General features: G+C 49.2%; 1 pseudogene; it reads left to right on the top strand.

Annotated features, from left to right (window-relative positions):
* The first annotated feature begins 4,210 nt into the window (after window positions 1-4,210).
* LOC125519481 lies at window positions 4,211-10,435 on the top strand (annotated as a pseudogene).
* Window positions 10,436-20,755: the final 10,320 nt, after the last annotated feature.

The following is a 20,755-nucleotide window of genomic DNA, read 5'->3' as shown; positions in this document are numbered from 1 at the left end:
ATGACGATCTTCTGTTTTCTTCGTTTGCTTACTAGCTAGCTAGCGTGTCTAGTCCTCTCTATATACGTATGTATAGTACGTAGCGTCGACCAAGCACAGACATAACAGAGGACACTTCTCTCTATTAATTATAACTAGCTAACACAATATATGAAACACCTAAATTAACCCCCTAAAACCCCCAACCCCCCCCTTTCAAAAAAAAAACAAAAACCCCAGCCACAGAAGTGCTGACGCGTGGATGCCTATTGGTCCCGGTTGGTGCCACCAACCGGGACCAAAGGGTCTCCTGACTGGGCTCTACGCACTGCCCACGTGGAGGGCCTTTAGTCCCGGTTCTGGATTGAACCGGGACTAAAGGGTGGAGGTATTAGTACCGACACTTTAGTCCCGGTTCCTGAACCGGGACTAAAGGCCCTTATGAACCGGGACTATAGGCCCTTTTTCTACCAGTGACCGGAAGCAGTTGCATCATAATCACGTGGCAGTCATGAGACTTTACGTTCTGAAACTTTTTCTCTGGCATATTTATTATTCCTTTTATATTCGACGAGAAGCCAGTCGGGACCTTCATACTAAGCAGACATTCAAAAAAGAGTTCCTTCTCTTCTTTGGTAAGAGCGTAGCTGGCAAGACCTTCATACTGCTTTGGAGGCATGCCGTCTTATTCGTGCAAATGTTGCAGGTCCTCCCGTGCCTCAGCTGTATCTTTTGTCTTCCCATACACGCCCAAGAAGCCTAGTACGTTCACGCAAAGGTTCTTCATCACGTGCATCACGTTGATCGAAGAGCGGACCTCTAGGTCTTTCAAGTAGGGTAGGTCCCAAAATATAGATTTCTTTTTCCACATGGGTGCGCGTCCCTCAGCGTCATTCGGAACAGCTACTCCGCCGGGACCCTTTCCAAAGATTACGTGTAAACCATTGACCATAGCAAGTACGTGATCATCGGTATGCATGGCGGGCTTCTTCCGGTGATCTGTCTCGCCTTTGAAATGCTTGCCTTTCTTTCGACATTGATGGTTGGTCGGAAGAAATTGACGATGGCCCAGGTACACATCTTCCTGCATTTGTCCAGGTATATACTTTCGGTGTCAGCTAAACAGTGCGTGCATGCGTGGTATCCCTTGTTTGTCTGTCCTGAAATGTTACTGAGAGCGGGCCAATCGTTGATGGTTACAAACAGCAACGCGTGCAGATTAAATTCCTCTTGTTTGTGCTCATCCCATGTACGTACACCATTTCCATTCCACAGCTGTAAAAGTTCTTTAACTAATGGTCTTAGGTACATATCAATGTCGTTGCTGGGTTGCTTAGGGCCTTGGATGAGAACTGGCATCATAATGAACTTCCGCTTCATGCACATCCAAGGAGGAAGGTTATACATACATAGAGTCACGGGCCAGGTGCTGTGATTGCTGTTCTGCTCCTCGAAAGGATTAATGCCATCCGCGCTTAAACCAAACCATACATTCCTTGGGTCACATGCAAACTCAGCCCAGTACTCTCTCTCGATTTTTCTCCACTGCGACCCGTCAGCGGGTGCTCTCAACTTCCCATCTTTCTTACGGTCCTCACTATGCCATCGCATCAACTTGGCATGCTCTTTGTTTCTGAATAGTCGTTTCAACCGTGGTATTATAGGAGCATACCACATCACCTTCGCAGGAACCCTCTTCCCGCGGGGCTCGCCGTCAACATCACCAGGGTCATCTCGTCTGATCTTATACCGCAATGCACCGCATACTGGGCATGCGTTCAAATCCTCGTACGCACCACGGTAGAGGATGCAGTCATTAGGGCATGCATGTATCTTCTGCACCTCCAATCCTAGAGGGCATACAACCTTCTTTGTTACGTACGTACTGTCGGGCAATTCGTTGTCCTTTTGAAGCTTCTTCTTCAATATTTTCAGTAGCTTCTCAAATCCTTTGTCAGGCACATCATTCTCTGCCTTCCACTGCAGCAATTCTAGTACGGTACCAAGCTTTGTGTTGCCATCTTCGCAATTGGGGTACAACCCTTTTTTGTGATCCTCTAACATGCGATCGAATTTCAGCTTCTCTGACTTTCGCATTGCGTCTTTGCATCGACAATGACCCAGCGGAGATCATCATCATCGGGCACATCGTCTGGTTCCTCTTCATCTTCAACAGCATCATTGGGCACATCGTCTGGTTCCTCTTGATCTTCACCAGCTCCCCCCGTTGCAGCATCACCGTATTCAGGGGGCACATAGTTGTCATCGTCCTCTTCTTCTTCGCCGTCTTCCATCATAACCCCTATTTCTCCATGCCTCGTCCAAAAATTATAGTGTGGCATGAAACCCTTGTAAAGCAGGTGGGTGTGAAGGATTTTCCGGTCAGAGTAAGACTTCATATTCCCAAATTTAGGGCATGGACAACACATAAAACCATTCTGCTTGTCTGCCTCAGCCACATCGAGAAAATTATGCACGCCCTTAATGTACTCGGAGGTGTGTCTGTCACCGTACATCCATTGCCGGTTCATCTGCGTGCATTATATATAATTATGTGTGTCAAAAGTAAGAAAATCAGACAAGTATCTATCTAAAGTAAGAAAATCAGACAAGTATTTATCTAAAGTAAGAAAATTAGAAAGAAGATAAGAACAAGAGGCTCACCACGGTGGTGCCGGCGACGAGATCGGCGCGAGCGATCGACGGCAGTGAAAACGGGGACGGGGTGTGACGGACCGCTAAACCTAGACAAATCTCGAGAAAAATGAAGCTCCGAGGTCGAGCTTCGAGAGGAGAAAGCTTAACTAGTGTGGCTCGGACATTTTATCGAACACCTCGTGTGCATAGGAGGTGAGCTAGAGTACCCAATGCCCTCCCCCTCGCCGGCCAGCAAAAAACAAAGCACTGTGGAGTACTCTACTGCGACGATGGGGTATATATAGGCAACTTATTTGTCCCGGTTCGTGGCAGAAACCGGAACTAACACCCCCCCCCCCCTTCTGTACCGGTTCTAGGCACGAACCGGTACCAATGGCTGTGGGCCAGGAGCGCGGCCCATTGGTCCTGGTTCGTGCCTAGAACCGGAACAAATAGATCTAGACGAACCGGGACCAATGCCCACGAGGCCCCGGCCGGCCCCCTGGGCTCACGAACCGGGTCTAATGCCCCTATGGGTCCCGGTTCGTGAAGAACCAGGACTAATAGGCTGGCCATGCCCGAACCAAAGCCTTGTTTTCTACTAGTGTAAACATTCCAGACCGCTAAAATTCCAGTGGTACATACCTGCCTCCGGCTGACCGGGTCTGAGTCTGACAGAATTAATCTGTTAAATCTTTCAGCGTGTATGATCTATATCACGCAGTTAGCTTTCCTGCTTTGTTTAATTACCCTTTGCGTGTGTGATCTCTGATTTTCTACGGCTGAGGCCGGCGTGCGGTGGGTGTCAGTGGGGAATCTTGAGCTGGCTGCGACGGTGATAAGTTTGTTTTTGCTCATATCGATAGGGACGGAGCTAGTGAGTGTCACTGCACACACTCAGCTACTCCAGTCCAGTCGAGTCCGGTCCAGTGTTCAAAGTTACTCGTGAGAAAGCTGTAATCGATCATAGTTTAAGCTCATGCATGTGATGTAAAGCTACCCAAGCAATGAGATCAAGGTTTTAATTAAGCGATGGAGCGTCTGGTAGGTGGGAATGAGATGAGATCGATGTCGACCTGCAACTCTAGCCTGGAGCTAGCCGGCAACCTTATAAGCTCCGGCCATGGGCGGAGTCACACTGATAGCTAGAGATGAGAGAGGTAGCTAGCGCATGAGATAGCGTCAGTAATGACAGTAGTAGTATTACTCCTAGTGCTGTCTGCCGGAGCCGGAGCAGCAGCCAGTCTGCCGATTGGGATGCCCGGCTGTGTGACTGTGTCACGACGTGCGGCAGCGTGGAGGTGCCATACCCGTTCGGCATTGGCCCGGACCCCAGCTGCTTCTTGCACCAGCCGGGGTTCAACCTCACCTGCGACCACAGCCACGACCCCCCGCGGCTACTTCTCCTCCTCCCCGGTGCCGACGGTAAAGACCAGCATCTCCGGGTCAAGTACATAAACTCATTGTCCAAGCTGGAGTTGGTCCGCGACGTCGACTTAAGCACCAGCTGGTCTGACGACATAAGCCTGAGGGGGCCATTCGTGCCGTCCAATGGCAACGAGCTTGTCCTCATCGGCTGCAATGTGCGGTCGACGCTGCTGTGGAGGAGCAGGAACAAGGGCAACTCCACTACTGCCACCGCGAAGCCCATGACAATAAGCGGCTGCTACTCCTTCTGCAGCGATCCTGGCCAAGGCGACAGCCCCCAGTTCGACCGCGGATGCTCCGGTGCCGAAGGCTGCTGCCGTGCTCCCATCCTCATCGACGAACCGTTCCTAGCACCGGTAGGGCAGTACGGCGTGGAGCTGAGCTGGTTCGGCAGGAACGTGAGCGAGCCCCCGCGAGCGCATTCGTCGCAGAGGAAGGCTGGTTCGACTACTGGCTCTCCAATTACTCCAACTCCAAGTCCCAGCACAGTAGCGCAACACTACTGGATGTTCCCGTTTATCTAAGGTATGACATCAGTGGCAGCTGCGCGAACAACCCATGCAAGAGCAACCACAGCAGCTGCCTGGACATCCCCACCACAGGATCGTATACATGCCACTGCCGATTTGATCAGGGTTACACAGGCCATGCCTACGTCCCCGGCGGCTGCCAAGGTACGCATGCACTTTACTTCACTCAAAATCCAGATGCTATATACATCAACGTCTACAACATCGAATTAGTTTTATGAGATTTCTCAGAAAATACATTTTAACTACTATTATATGGTATACATTTGATGCCATATGTATGAGCATTTTTTTTATCGACTTGGCCGATTTGGGATGGCACAGTATTTACGAGCCGATTGAGTTAGTGAATCTATTATTGATTATGTGTGTTTGATTTGTAGTTGATGATGACCGGTGCGAGCAGCCACAGGACATCACCAAGTGCTACGGTGAGTGTAGCTACGTAGGAGGATCAATAGTGTGCCGGTGCCCGCCAGGAACTCAGGGAAATCATGCCGTACCCGGCGGATGCGTCGATTCTACTCTCACTAGCAGTGGTAAGCAAACTCGATCGGCCACATGGAACATATCTTATATATCCATAAGATAGTCACCCGACTGACTTAGTTATCTACGTACAAGCATGTCATATCATTATACTATTATGGATGTGATAAGATCGATCTCTACATGCAACCATGCATTGTGAAATACCAGCCACCACATGCAACCAACCATGGGAAAATAATTTTTTATTCCATTATTCATATTTAAAATATTTTACAACTATCAAAATCAAATAAAACAAGTCGTGTATTTTCAATTTTGCTTCATATGTTATTAATTTAAATGTTCATATTCCACTCAATCAAATCTCATTGAAATATATTGCAACTCATTTTCGTTGCAACACGCGGGGTATCATCTAGTTATGTTGTGTTGTTAATGCCAAATTTTTTTTTGCATTTTTTTAGCATTTTTCCAATTTAGAAACATGAATTGCATCTCTAGATATTTATCAAATAATATCTTATTTTGAACTATATGTATTAAAAATAATCTATAATTCCAATTAAAATCATTATTGACAATTTACAGAAACAATTTAGGAGTGATCCAAAAAAGACGGGGGAATGAGTAGACACCAGCATGTGCATTGATGAACCAGTACATAAATAAGCATTGATTAACGGAACCTGAGGCTTGAGGGTGTGATGGTCATTTATTTTTTAAAAATTCTCTTATAAAAGATAGATTCAATAGTATATGCGAGCAAGAATAGTGAGTAGAATGAACGGGAAGATAATTGGATTACTCACTGTAGCACTGCATAAAAAAATCGGTGCTTGATGCTCGCCGCTACTATCTGATGAAAACATACGCTAAAGCATGTGACAACTGATATACCGAACAAGACTATTGTGGGTTAGTTTTGTTGGTTTACTCACGGCTCCACGCCTCGTTATATAAAACTATTGTTGGAAAAAATCCATATCATTCAGTATATAGAAAATTATCATTTGACATTTTTTGTGTTGTATGTATTAGCACCAAAAATCTGCTAACATACAAAATAAAGGTCAATGTTACACCAGACATGTACCGATTCTAAAATGCGGCCCATCATACAATGAAATGATAAACAGATGTTCAAAATGTATTGTATAAGATTAAAAATAATTAACACCTTCGACAGAATAAAACATATGATGCTCTCAATTTTGCGAAGACCACTATGCTAGTTCCCTAAAAAATAAACTTGACCGGCCATAGCTGTAACTTTATTTTTATTTGTTCTTTGCGAGCATCTGGACCTTTTTCTTTAGAAGATAGTGTTCTCCTCATTCCATATATCTGTGAAATGAAACCAGAAGATAGCGTGCTCCAAGTTCCATATACTCCCTCCCGTCCTTTTAAGCATGCATATAAGATTTGTCGTAAGTTGAAATAGCTTCACTTTGACCAAACTTATAAAAAAATGTATCAAAATTCATAATGCCAAATCAGTATTGTTAGATTCATTGCGAAATGTAGTTTTATAGTATATATATTTTGTATTGTGGATGTTGATATTTTTTAATATAAATTTAGTCAAACTTTGCAAAATTTGACTTGACAAAAACCTAATACGCAAAGTAAAAAAGACAGGAGAGAGTCTGTTAAAAAGAAACCAGAACGTCTGAACAGACTCACAGCATGTCCGAAAAGGAAAATGGTAAGTCTCAAGTTCTCAGCTGTCCTGCTAGTGTTAGCAAACAACATATACATCAACAAAAATGCTACACCTTGGTAAACTTACGTAGCCAACTTACGTAACCTTCATAGATCCTCTCCTCCGCCCCCTAATTTGGGCCACGTCAGCACGTAGGATTAAAAAGAATTACGTAAGACTTGTACGTAGGTGTAGCATTGCTCATCAATTCTCCTTCAAGAGTTTAAATGTTAGTGCACCGCTGATTATGAATTGAACCTACATTACACGCATGCAGGAAACTGCACGACGCTCTGCGGCGATGTGGAAGTGCCGTATCCATTCGGCATCCAAGGCATGGGTCCCGCTGGTTGCTTCAATCCAGGGTTCAACCTCACCTGCGACAAGACCCATGACCCACCACGGCTGCTCCTTGACGACAGTGGCAACTTCCGAGTCGAGAAGGTCCACCTCGATAATGCCACCGTGCGCGCCGTCCACGCCGGAGCATTCCTAAACAGCACCTATGTGGAGGACGATCTATTTTTTTTCCCAAACCATGGCATCGCACCCTACTCGCTCTCGGCCAGCAACGAGCTTGTCCTCATGGGGTGTGATGCTCGGGCACCGCACCAGCAACGACAATGGCCCAGACATCCTCAGTGGATGCGTCTCCTTCTGCAGCATTGCCTCGGACAAAGACACCGACGTTGGCCACGTGGACCACCGAGGGCGAGGCCGAGAAGGGCATGGCCGGCGTCGGAACCCAAATGACAAGTACTGCCACGGCATGGGCTGCTGCCAGACACACATCTCCCAGGACTCCACAGGGGGGATGCCCAAGCAGTTGAGTGTGGGCTGGCTCGGCAAGCAGAGTTCATTCGCCGGAAATACGATGTCACGTGCGCTTGTGTTTGTTGCAGCAGAAGGGTGGTACGATAACCTGGCTTTCTCCGGCGTGCTGGGCCCCGATAAGCAACAGTCAGCCAGAGTCGTGCATGAGGTCCCTATTATTCTACAGTGGGAGATCTTATCTGATAAACCCAACTGTACTACATCCAACAAGTGCAAGAGCAAGCACAGCCACTGCAAGCGGGGGAACAGAAGAAAATTCCTTATTTGACACTATTTTAAAATCTGCTTTCTTATTTAATATTGAAAAAGTTTTTCTTCCCTATTTAACACAACTTCTAGATTTTATTTTCTATATGACATTTTCGTCCATTTTGAGCCTAAATGACACCTAAAAAGACTCTTTTGCCCCTCATGTGGTATGTGTGTGGGGGCAATAGCGCGCACACGCAGCATCAGTGCGAGGGCAGGAGCACACACGCAACAACACATACACATGCACCAACACACAACGCACGCGCACACACACGCAACAACACGCGCGCGCGCGTGCACACACACACACGCAGCAACACACATGCGCGCGCACACACACGCAGCAACACACTTCACGCAGCACACACACATACACACACGCAGCAGCAGCAGCACACACGCAGGCAGCACATAGGCACACAACCGCACACACGCGCGCGCGCACGTACACACGCAACAGCACACATGCAGCAGCAGCACACACGCAGGCAGCACATAGGCACGCAACAGCACACACACACGCACGCACGTACACACGCAGCAGCACACATGCACACACACATGCAGCAGCAGCACACATGTGCGCGTGCACCCACACACGCAACAGTACACGCGCGCGCACACACACATACCACATAAAGGGCAAAGTCGTCTTTTCAGGTGTCATTTAGGCTCAAAATGGACGGAAGTGTCGTATAGGGAATAAAATTTAGGACTAGTGTCAAATAGGGAAGAAATTTTTTTCCAGTGTCAAATAAGAAACCAGATTTTAAGACAGTGTCAAATAACGAATTTTCTCGGGGAACAGAGGCTATACATGCCACGATGGCAACCCCTACGCCAACGACGATGGCCAGGGATGCAAAGGTTAGCACATACTAACATCGATCTTATATTATGGGACGGAAGGGAGCATATATATGGCTAGCTTATCTAATTAACAAGTTTATCAACTGAATAATTATCTCTAGTATGCATGCATCTAGCCTAGCTAGCAATTAAGTAAATTCTAACTTATTTTCCCTTGTATCTTGTTTTTCTCCAGCTCCGGATGCAGGCCGCCACAGGTCCATGATTATAGGTGAGTCCATTGCAGGTTTACTTATTTTGGTGGGGGATACCTATATTATTTGCTTTTTTCAGAAGAGAACTATCAACACACAAAGACATAATCTTCACATTTGTATGTTGATTCAGTTCGTTATTTCTTAGTGAACTTGAGTCTAGATTAATTTGAGATCCGATGAAGCGTATTCTATTCAATTCATACAGAGTACAAGTCATTTATTTTTTATGTATAGACACAAACACACACAATACGCCAGGGGACCGGATGACCACGTACTAACGTGTGTCTATGTCTGTGTATTTTCCAGTTAGCGTTGGAGCTGGTATTGCTAGTGCTGGGGGCCTCATAGTTTCAGTTCTTGCTGGATGGTTCATTTCCAGCAAACTTAAACAGAGAAAGGCACAAATTTTGAAGCGAAAATTCTTTGACCAAAATCGAGGACAGCTGTTGCAACAATTGGTATCACAGAGAGCTGATATTGCTGAAAGGATGATCATACCCTTAGAAGAGCTAGAGAAGGCAACCAACAATTTTGATAAAACTCGTGAGCTTGGTGGTGGAGGGCATGGTACAGTATACAAAGGGATTTTGTCAGACCTCCATGTGGTATCCATTAAGAAGCCAAAGAAGATTATTCAAAGGGAGATTGATGAGTTTATTAACGAGGTTGCTATACTCTCACAGATCAATCACCGAAATGTGGTAAAACTTTATGGTTGTTGCCTTGAAACAGAAGTACCAATGTTGGTCTACGAGTTAATATCCAATGGAACCCTTTATGATCATCTTCACATCGATGGATCAAGATCATTGTCATGGGAAGACAGGCTTCAGATCGCAGTTGAAACAGCCAAATCACCAGCCTATCTTCACTCTACAGCTTCAGTGCCCATCATTCATAGAGATGTGAAGTCGGTTAACATACTTTTGGATGACGCTCTAACAGCAAAGGTAGCCGACTTTGGAGCTTCAAGATATATTTCGGTGGAAAGATCGGGGTTAACAACAATGGTTCGAGGTACAATAGGATATTTGGACCCAATGTATTTCCACACAGGGCGGCTCACAGGCAAAAGTGATGTCTACAGCTATGGAGTCATGCTCATAGAACTGCTTACTCGACAAAAGCCATTTTCATATTTGTCTTTTGAAGGTGAAGGCCTTGTTATACATTTTGTTGCATTGTTTTGAGGAGGGTAATCTGTCACAAATATTAGATCCACAAATTACAGATGAGGGAGGCAAAGAAGTTGAAGAAGCCGTTGCACTTGCACTGGCATGTACAAAATTAAGAGGAGAGGAGCGTCCAACCATGAGGCAAGTGGAGTTGACACTTGAAGGTCTTTGACCATCCAAGGAGTATATTTTAGATGAATTTGGCACCAACAGACTTGAGAAGAATGGTGTCACGACGAATGCTTCATCAACCATAATGGAAGAATCACTGATGGGTCAACTAGACAATACAGTATGGAAGAAGAGTTGGCCATGTCTTCGAGGTATCCTAGGTAGTATTGTTGACACATGGATTCAACTTATAGTCTTTTTCCGTAGGGGACTTATTGCCATTTGATCACTTACTCTAAAACCGCTTGATTTTCTCATCTTGAACTTTGTTTCTTGTGTTGGTGTGCTTAGAATCTCATGTAAACTCAATGCATGTGAATTTTTTCACAATAAATGAAGATTTTATTGATTCAAATTATTGTATTAAGATGATACAAGCACGAACATATCCGCCATTCTCAGAGAAGACGCCATGAAGAATGAGATGCAGTATCTTTCCAAAGCCAGCTTCACTGAGCCGATAGCCGTAGAATCTCCATTTCAACAATTTGTATAATGTGAAAGAGAGCGCAAATGTAGACAGTTTGTTTGTATTTCACGTGATTACGGTTTATTGAAACTTTAATGGAAAATAATCGAAGTATATTCTATGTGTGCTTATGAACTCAATTTCTTAGGACAGCGATAACTGTCACACATGTGGTATATTCGACATGCGCCCACACACCGTGTGTGGTGTGAGCAGGAGGCAGCCCACACGGGCGGGTTGTGGGCGCACATTAGAATTGCCCACACGTGTGGGTGCGGCTACTTCGTGCCACACGCCCAACAAGTACTACTCATCTCCACCCCGAGCGTGTGACACGAAGCAAAAATGCCCACACGTCCTGGCGCAGATACGTTTGGTACCCGCGGGATGACGATTTAGTTGCCATCCTTGTTGGCAGATGTAGTTATCCGGGATGAAAAGTGTAGTTGTAAAAGCATGGCAACTCTATCTGTTTTGGTTAACTATAGTTGTCATGTCTAATTTATGGTAGTTGCCGCGTGTAAACAAACCGTAGTTGCCGTGTGTGATTAACTACTTGCCACATCTGGTCACACAGTAGTTGCCATGTGTGTTTACCTAGTTGGTCCAACCATAGTTGCCATGTATGGTTAATCACAAATGCCATGTGTGTTTATCTAGTTGTCACATACGCGCAACTATAGTTGACATCTAGCAAAAGAATCACAGTTGCCATGTGTGTTTACCTAGTTGCCACGTTCGCGTAACTGCAGTTGCCATCCACAACATAGGAGTGTCGTGTGGGCGAAAAGTAGTTCGCCCACACGCGCATGGACTAGGTGGTGGCTGTGTGGGCAGAAACTAGTTCGCCCACACAGCGCAGCTGGCAAACAGTATGGTGCGGGCGTGTGGGCAAACTCTCCAACGCCCATACACCAAGCCCGTCCTACATGACATGCAAATTCTGCCTCAATGTGTCAAAATTCGTGCAAACTGCACTGGACGATGATTCACGCGTGTGGGCGAGTTGCAAAACTGCCACACATGTGGGCATTAGTGTTTTCGCTTGAGGTGGGCGTTAGTGTTTATTATCAAGTCCATCTCCTGTTGGTTTGTTTCTGTACGTGCTTCGGACTGCCGTGATCAAGTCACGTTCGGACACGGTATTCTATCGCAGCACAGCTCCTTTATAATAAATCATGGACGGGAAACTTGGTTGAAAAAGTATCAACGGAAACCTAGCCTAGCTCATATCGTATTTACGTCTGCCAAATCGTCCTGTTGACAAACTAATCAATTACCTTTTGTTCACATCGATCAATGGGTCTCTGCCTTGGCAAGATTACTACTTCGCGCTCGCCATGGCCGGACCTCCCCCCAGAGCTTGCCGCCCTCATCATGTCCCGTCTACCGTCCCATCGGGACCGCCTCAGTTTTGGAGCTGTCTGCCGCGACTGGCGCCTCGCTGCGCGTCGGGAGCTGCCGCCGGCCATGCCGTGCATCAGCCTCGGCCGCGGCGCTTACCAGAGCATCGCCGATGGCAAGGTGTTTCGCTCGAGCCATGGCGCCGACGTCACCTCCTTCGGCAGCTACCTTCTCTACAAGCACCGCCGCCGACTCTTCCTTCGTGACTCTTCATCCACGATCGAGATCCCGAGGGACCACCATGAGTGTGCCGACGAGTGCAGCGATAGGGGCGCCCATGACCCATGTGGCTCCAAGAGAACATGGCCACTGATTCCCGCAGAGGGCGTCGCCTTCACCATGCGTAAGGTCCTCGTGTGCTCGTCCAGTCTCCTCGTTGCGATCCTTAACCGTGACGCCGGAAGGCCAGGTTCCGCCTATTGCTTGGTGTTTTTCCGGCCGGGCACCGGTCAGCTCTCATGGGTGCTTCTGCTTACCACAAATATGTATGGGTCCAAGTATGGTTACAAGTACAGGGACATGGCCTTGTACCGTGGAAAAATCTTCGCGCTCATATCATCGGAGCAGCTCTTCACCCATGAGATTGGACAGCCATGTTGCGTCGAGCAAGTCATCAAGGATCCCACACCGCTGCCGCCAGGGATCGACCCATCGTCGCCGTCGTTTCTTGTGAAGCACTATATGGTCGTCTCATCCGATAATAGGAAGCTACTAATGGTGCGGTGGTACATCCCTCACGCGGCCTACGTTCATCATTCAAAGATGAATCTGCAGGTGTTCGAGGCAGATTTGGAGAAGAGACAGTGGTTGGAGGTGAATGACTTGGATGGCCAGCTCCTCTTCCTGAGCAGGACTTGCTCAAGGGCACTCGCGGGCTCGTCGACGGAACACTACGGGCAGACATTTCGAGGAAATCGTGTGTTTATCTTGGGCACTGACTGGGCACGGATACGGAGGCGGTTGAACCCATGCACGTGCCCATGATTGCGAGAAGCTCGGCAATGGTGTTCCAAGCTATTGCGTGTATGACATGACGAGTGGAAAGCTTAGCCTTGTTTCGTTACGTAGAACTCGTAGAGGAAAAATGCAGGTTCAGAATGGTTCTTCCCTTCTGGGTGAAAACTGAAAATCCCAATTTAACTCAATGCAGAGGTCGTAGAATGAGACATCCAAGTTCAGTATGGACTTCCCCTGTGGGTGAAAAAAAATCCAAGTTATTTCAACATTTCAAAGCCTACTCATCTTCGGTATTGCCATTTTGGTTAGAGTAACATGTGTATGTACGCTTTTGCTAATCATCAGGCACCTGAAATTTTCTGATCGCTCAGTTGATTCCATGTGTCTTCGGTCACGGGAGGCTGCAGCCTCCTTCCGCTTCGTCACATGTGTGAAGTGTGTCCGTCCGTGTTTGCCCTGTGTGCAAGCTATACCCAGTCGACTGCGTGTACGCCTGATGTACGTATGTGTGTCTGTGTTGTGTGTGTTTATTGTACGTGTGTGTAGGTGACAGGCATGTGTGTGCAAGAGAGGGAAACATGGAGATGAGGCAGACGAGAACAACATGAGGTGCAATTTTATTTAGGCGCATCGCGAGAGACAATTAATCTCCAACATTAGTGTTTGGTCAGCTGAACTTTACGTATTCATTGAATGCCCACTCGCCAAATTGCTTTGAAGAACGATTCATATAGCCTTCAACATTAACCCTCCAGCTGACATTGAGTTGTTGTTTGGAACATGGTTAGCTGGGCTGAAACATACTATAGCAGCTCGTGTTCGGATTGGAATATGTGCGCTTTTGTGGATTATATGGAACTGCCAGAATGATTTTATTTTTACCAGACAATACAATTTAAATTTCTTGCAGGTTATCTTCAGAGCTACCGCTTGGATCCGTACGTGATCCTTACTCATTCCTATGGACTCCAGGGAGCCTTTGATTACTGGGTGCAACCAGTGGGAGATGGTAGCGCGGGCTATATTCAACCGGTTCGGATGGCGGTTGCATAACAGGATAGGACTCTAGGAACCTTATCCTAAATATTACCGTACCGGTTGTGATTGTCAGCATGTACTTTTCTTTTTTCATTTGCTTCGCTCCGCTTGCGAGCTGTAATACTTTTATGACTGAGGGAGTCCTGGATTAGGGGGTGTTCGGGTAGCCGGACTATACCTTCAGCCGGACTCCAGGACTATGAAGATACAAGATTGAAGACTTCGTCCCGTGTCCGGATGGGACTTTCCTTGGCATGGAAGGCAAGCTTGGCGATGCGGATATTCAAGATTTCCTACCATTGTAACCGACTTTGTGTAACCCTAACCCTATCCGGTGTCTATATAAACCGGAGGGTTGTAGTCCGTAGGACATCAACTCCATATACAACAATCATATCATAGGCTAACTTCTAGGGTTTAGCCTCCTTGATCTCGTGGTAGATCTACTCTTGTACTACCCATATCATCAATATTAATCAAGCAGGAGTAGGGTATTACCTCCATCGAGAGGGCCCGAACCTGGGTAAAGACATCGTGCCCCTTGTCTCCTGTTACCATCCGGCCTTGACGCACAGTTCGGGACCCCCTACCCGAGATCCGCCGGTTTTGACACCGACAATGACTTTGTGCTACTTTGCGTACTTTTAATAAGATGGCTGCATGCAATGATGATGCGGAGGCCAGGGGTAAACCTCCATTTCCAAAAAAATCTGAACTTTACGTATAGCAATGATCTATACATAGAAGTTCTATGACATGACAGGCGATGAGTGAGGCGACTCAGGCGGCGACCCGGCTGCCTGCAGCCGGTGGCCTGGACCTTCCCGCCAGTCGGGGTGTCGGGGGGAGGTTTTGGGCTCTTGCAGAGGATGAGACAGAAGATGACGCTGGCGCATCCATCGCCGGAGTGCCGGAGGCGGCTTCGCCTACACCATTGGATGCGCTATGCAAATCTCTCACGGTTGGATTTTTCAAGGAAGTCGTTGCCGATCTGGTCAACGTCGTTGTCCCCGTTGACGGTCTAGCTATGGCTGGGCTATGAGCAGAAGATAATAGAGTGGAGGTGCTGCGGCGGGACGTCGATGGCTGGCCCAGGAACAAATATTTAACGATGAAGACCCTAAGAGGGACAGGATGCCGTGCGCCGCCACTGCCGCTTTCGTCCTAAGTGGATGACGGTTTTGACCATGGGTGTAGGCCGAAGGGTAGAGAAGGCAGCAAGCCTGGCACCCCAAGAGGGACACGACACCCGCAAACATGGTTACTACCAGCGCCAAGGTGTGGAGCTTTTGCTCTGCACCTCCCGTGCATCCCCCGAAGCTGGACAAGGACGTCGCATGGGAATTCAAGATCTAGATGAGGGAAAGACCACCATCGAAAACAATCGTCTCGCCAAGATCACATGTCTTTGCACACGACGCACCAGCATCAGCAAGCCAAAGAAATGTTTATCGACTGCATACGACACACCAGCAGCAACCAAAGCCACAGCCTACTTTAAGGGATGCCAGAAAAATCCAGGTTATGTTAGCTTTGAGGATGCGATGACCTCCAATGAACTTTGGGAGGGCAGCAGCCATCGATTGGATGCAAGAACTAGGGAACAACTCGTGAGGTTTTTGTTGCGGCTATACATATGCGAGTGCCGACAGCCCTCGCGAGCAACCATGACCTATTTGTTGAGTATAATGTTTATTAGGAAAGATGAGATAGACTAGGATTTATTCTGGCTTGTCTTGTATCCCAAGTAGATCATTGTACTGCTATATATATGCCCACGAGGCTCAAGCAATCAAAAACTATTTCACCAATACTCTCTCTCCCTTCTAACATGGTATCTAGCTTGTCAGCACCGGCACCCGGGCTGCCAAAGCAACGCCGGCGCCAGGGCAGCGAGGCCCGAGCGACCAACGGAGCAGCGGCGCCTGAGTTGAAGCAGCCGACGAGCCGGACGGAGCCGTTCCGACGCAGCCAAGGACGACGCCGGCGAGGTAGACCGCCAGGCCGCCTTACAGACGCGGCGGAGGCGGGTGATGTGGATCGATGGGCGGGCCGGCGCGCGAGTGACAACTATGATTGGCCGTCGCATGGCGCGAGGCCGTGTCCCAGGCCTGGCAAGCCTGGTCGGCGCTTCGTCAACTTCGTCTTCGTCCGTCTACGCATGCCCGGTGCTGACAACACCGGTGCGTGCCTTCGTCCATGATGTGTCCCCGGGCTTGGCAAACCCACCGCGACGCGTCGTCAACAACATTTTCTTCCCGACGCACCCCTACTTCGACACCACTGCGCCCATGCTAACTCGGCGCCCTCTTGCACCCGCGGCTCCACGGTGACTTCCTCGACACCGGCCACCTCGACTCAACATCGACCATGGCATTCTTCGCACAGCTACCTCGACTATGGCTACACCAATTAAGTTCTCGTCTACCTCGACAAACGGCACAAAGGGCGACCGCCTTGCTTGAGCAACCTTGTCGGTTTCCACTCCAGCCACGACTCCGTGATGCATCGACCGTTACGACTGTGGGGGATGTCCGTCGGCTTCCCTTCGGATTCTTCTCCAGTCTCAACGTCTGCATCGCTACCGTTGTGACTGCGGGGGGATGTTGAGTATAATGTTTATTAGGAAAGACGAGATAGACTAGGATTTGTTCGGGCTTGTCTTGTACTCCAAGTAGATCATTGTACTCCTATATATATGCCCACGAGGCTCAACCAATCAAAAACTATTCCACCAATCCTCTCTCTCCCTTCTAACACTATTGGCGCAGTTCGTGTGCCTAACTTCAATCTCCCTGTTCACGTGAACAGTAGGGGGAGCCGAGTTTTTTTCTTCTCTACTGCTTGTGCAAGATGAGCATTCTTGAAGGCATTTTTTACATACTCTCTCCATTTCAAAAATAATTGAAGTTTCATATATTTGTCCTAGGTCAAACTTTGCTTCACTAGACCAAGTACATTCAACAGTATATCAAAATCTAAGACACTAAATTTACTTTATTATTAGATTCATTATATAATGGACGCCGATAACTGCCACACGTGTGACACAACGGACACCCAATCATACTAGTCGTCCGGTTGTACCCAGGAGCCAGCCCACACGACCCTGTATGGGCGAAAATTAAAACTGCCCACATATTCGGGCACAGCTACCACGGCCCACACTATCGTGTGTGGCAACTGCTCATCCCCACCCCATGAGCGCGAACGCGTGTGTGATTAACTTTAGTTGCCATGTTATTAACTGTAGTTGCCATGTCTAATTACTATAGTTGGTTGACGGCTCCAACTGTGTCGGAGGTTAACAGCAAAACCGGAGAGAACCTCTGTTCCTCTCCCGTGGCACTCCCGCGGGCGCCCGGGGAGGAAACTGCCGGCGGTGGCGGCGGGCCTCTCTTCTTCCCCTCTTCAGCGGTGTGCGGCGCGGTGTTGGGCACAGGGCGCAGCGGCGCGGCCGCGGGAGCTGTCGGTACGGCGGCCCCCTGGTGGCGGTGCGAAGGGCTGTGGGCGGCGGTGTGCGCCATGGCTGGGCCCGGTGGATCGGGCGGCGGCGGGTCCCACCCCCCGTCGTCTCTAGCTCCTCTGCCTTCGGCATCTGCGTCGATCCAGCAGGTTGGGCACCAGATCTGGCCTCCCCGGTGGCTGGCGGTGCCCCTCGTGGCCTACGGTGGGCTGGTTCGTCGGCGTCCAGGGCTCGAAGGTGGGGCCTTTAATATCAGACCTTCCGGCGATCGGCGTGTCGCTCGGGGGTTGGTGCTTGGCGGTGGCGGGCTGCGAGGGTGCGTGCCCGGCGGCTCCGACGCCGGGAGCTCTCTAGGCGGCGCGGGTTGGGCAGTGGCCGGGGTGGCCACTGCTCCGGCCGTGGATGGCTCCATGGTGGTTTGGCAAGTCGGCTTCGGCAACGGCTGGCATGTTCTGGCGTCGGTTCATCCATAGGCGGCTTGTATCAGCCTTTGGCTCCCCTCCTCGTTGTCCGGTCGCTACGTTCAGCGAAGGGCCGGCCTTATCCTAGCTGCGGTCCATCGCTCGTCTCGCGCCCGGTGCGCAGGTCCGAGCTCGTCTCGTGCACAGTGCCGCAGGGCTAAGCTCGTCTCGCGCATGGTGCTACAGGACTGACCTCGTCTCGTGCACGGTGTTGCAGAACTGAGCTCGCCTCCTGCCCGGTGCTGCAGGACGGGTCGATGGAGGCCAGCTGGCCAGCCTATTGTGTCCTGGCGCTAGGGGTCGCCCCGGGGTGCGAAAGGTGGGACCTTTCCGCTCGTCTCTTTGGTTGGGATAGCGGCAACTCTTGGATGAAGTGGTGTCAAGGTCTTGGATGCCGGGGCGGCGGCCCTGGTGGTGGTTGCGCGGTGCTCTCGGGCAGAGGCCGTGGCTTGGTGCTGCCCGGTGGCCATGGCCGTGTGGGCGGCATGGTTGCCGGGGTGTGGCGTTCGGTGGCAGTCAGTGTTATCCGGGGTGAAGAACTCTTCTATCTTCGGACGGACCGGCGGCGGCGAAGCTTGTTCCCTTCTTGAAGGCGTCGTCGCGGCTCTCATTGCCCGTCGTGCGGCTCCGGGGGAAACTCTGATCCTCGGATTGGGCAGTGGCGGCGCTCCGGTGTCGTATCCTTCCTGAAGGTGCCGCCTTGGAGCCCACGGTTCGTCATATGCGGCTTCATCTCTTCGCGGCGGTAGTGCTAGGGGTGGTGTTGCCGTGCTCAGCGCCTTTGTATCATGCCTTGGGTGTGCGCGTATGTTGTGGTGGCGTGCGTTTGTACCGAGTTGTTGAGATCGTGCTTTATATATAAAGCGGGAAAAAGCCTTTTTCGGTAACTACTGTAGTTGCCATGTGTGATTAACATTAGTTGCCATGTATCATTAAATATAGTTGCCATGTGTAACTAATTGGAGTTGCCACACGTGGTCAAATCATAGTTACCGCGTATGGTCAACCATAGTTACCATGTGTGAGTAACTAGTTGTCACATATGCAACACTGTAGTTGCCATATATCATCGTGCGAGCCTTGTGTGGGTAAACAGAGCGTCGTGTGTTCGTTCAGGCGAGGAGCATCCACATGTGTGACACTAAATAATAACGCTCACACGATGCTGAGTGCTTACGTGGCTCTCCACCCAGGTGACAACTGCTTTAAAATTCGTGCAGATAAATTGAACACGACTATGTGTGAGCGTGTTGACAAGTGCCACACGTGTGGGCGTTATCATTTAGGTATATATTGCATATTGTAGATCTTAGCAGTTTTTTCTATCGATTTGATCAGACTTGAAAAAGTTTGACGTGAGATAATCCAGTAGGAAAGATGCTGAAACTTTGTATTGGATCGCTTGCTTTGGTTATTTTGAGGCATTTGTCCCCGATTAATGCTGCTTGTTGTACACAGCGCGCGTGGCTCCAATCCAATCAACAAGTCCACGTCCGATTCTTAAAAAAAAATACAAGTCCACGTCCCCCTCAAACAAAAAATCAACAAGTCCACGTCCTCTTTTTCCTGCACAAAAAGGAACCAATTCCCTTGATTTACGTTCTCGAGATATGTGTGTCGCCGTGATCAAAGCAGTCACGTTCAGACACGTACGGAATTCCATCACGGCACCGCCCGACTGATATATGGGGGTTGCATAAATCGTGGAAACTTTTTAGAGAGTATATCAGCCGAAACCTGACCAAGCTCATGTCATCGATCCGTAGTTACATCAGCCCGATCATCCCTAGTGTAGCCGATTAACAAATTGAGCTTACCTTGTTGATCCATCGATCATGGATCTCTCCCTCGGCAAGATTACTTCTTCGCCATGGCCCGACCTCCCGCCAGACCTTGTGGGCCTCATCCTCAGCCAGCTGCTATGCCACACCGACCGCGTCAGCTTCGCCGCGGTCTGTCACGGTTGGCGCCTCGCCGCGCGGCAGGTGGGTCCATCGTTACCGACGGCTATGCCGTGCATCACCTTTGGCCGCGGCGCGTACCAGAGCCTCGCCGAAGACGACCTTAAGGTGCGCCACATCGCGGCGCCCAGGGGCTACCGTGCCGGCGCCACCTTCGGTAGCTGGGTCCTGTACGAGCACAAGCTCTTCCGCCGGTGCTTCCTACATAATCCTTTGTCCCCATCCATGTCCGCCATTGAGATCCCATGCCGCTACGCGCTGGAGCACTTCTCGCCACTGTGGCGACGTTGTCGTCGGCGACTGTGAACCATGCATGACAGGGCCCATACAGTTGGAAAAGATCGTCGTGTGCTCATCTCATCTCATTGTCGCGCGGTCTTCCACAAGGTGTTCAACTTTGGATGTTTCTTGCCAAGAACCACGACGGCGACCCAGCCGACGGTGCTTTCTTGGGAAGGTGTAGTTCCCATGTTTGGTGATCAGCACCATGGTCGAAGCTTCATCAAAGACATCACCTTCCAGTCTTCCACCATGGAAAGGTCTTCGCCATCAGCCGGACGGAGAACCTTTTCGCCTATGATTTGGTCTGGGAGACACGGCTACTTCAGAGACGCGTTCAGCATGTCATCAAGGAACAGCCAGCAGCAGCAACGTTCCCACCGTATTATCTCCACCTGGTCACTTCTTTTGATGAGGAAAATCTGTTGATGGTGCGGTGGAGCATCACTC

Source organism: Triticum urartu, chromosome 7 (assembly GCF_003073215.2).
Source record: "Triticum urartu cultivar G1812 chromosome 7, Tu2.1, whole genome shotgun sequence".
NCBI lineage: Eukaryota > Viridiplantae > Streptophyta > Magnoliopsida > Poales > Poaceae > Triticum > Triticum urartu.
The sequence above is the reverse complement of the archived record's forward strand: the minus strand, read 5'-3'. Positions and strand labels throughout refer to the sequence as shown.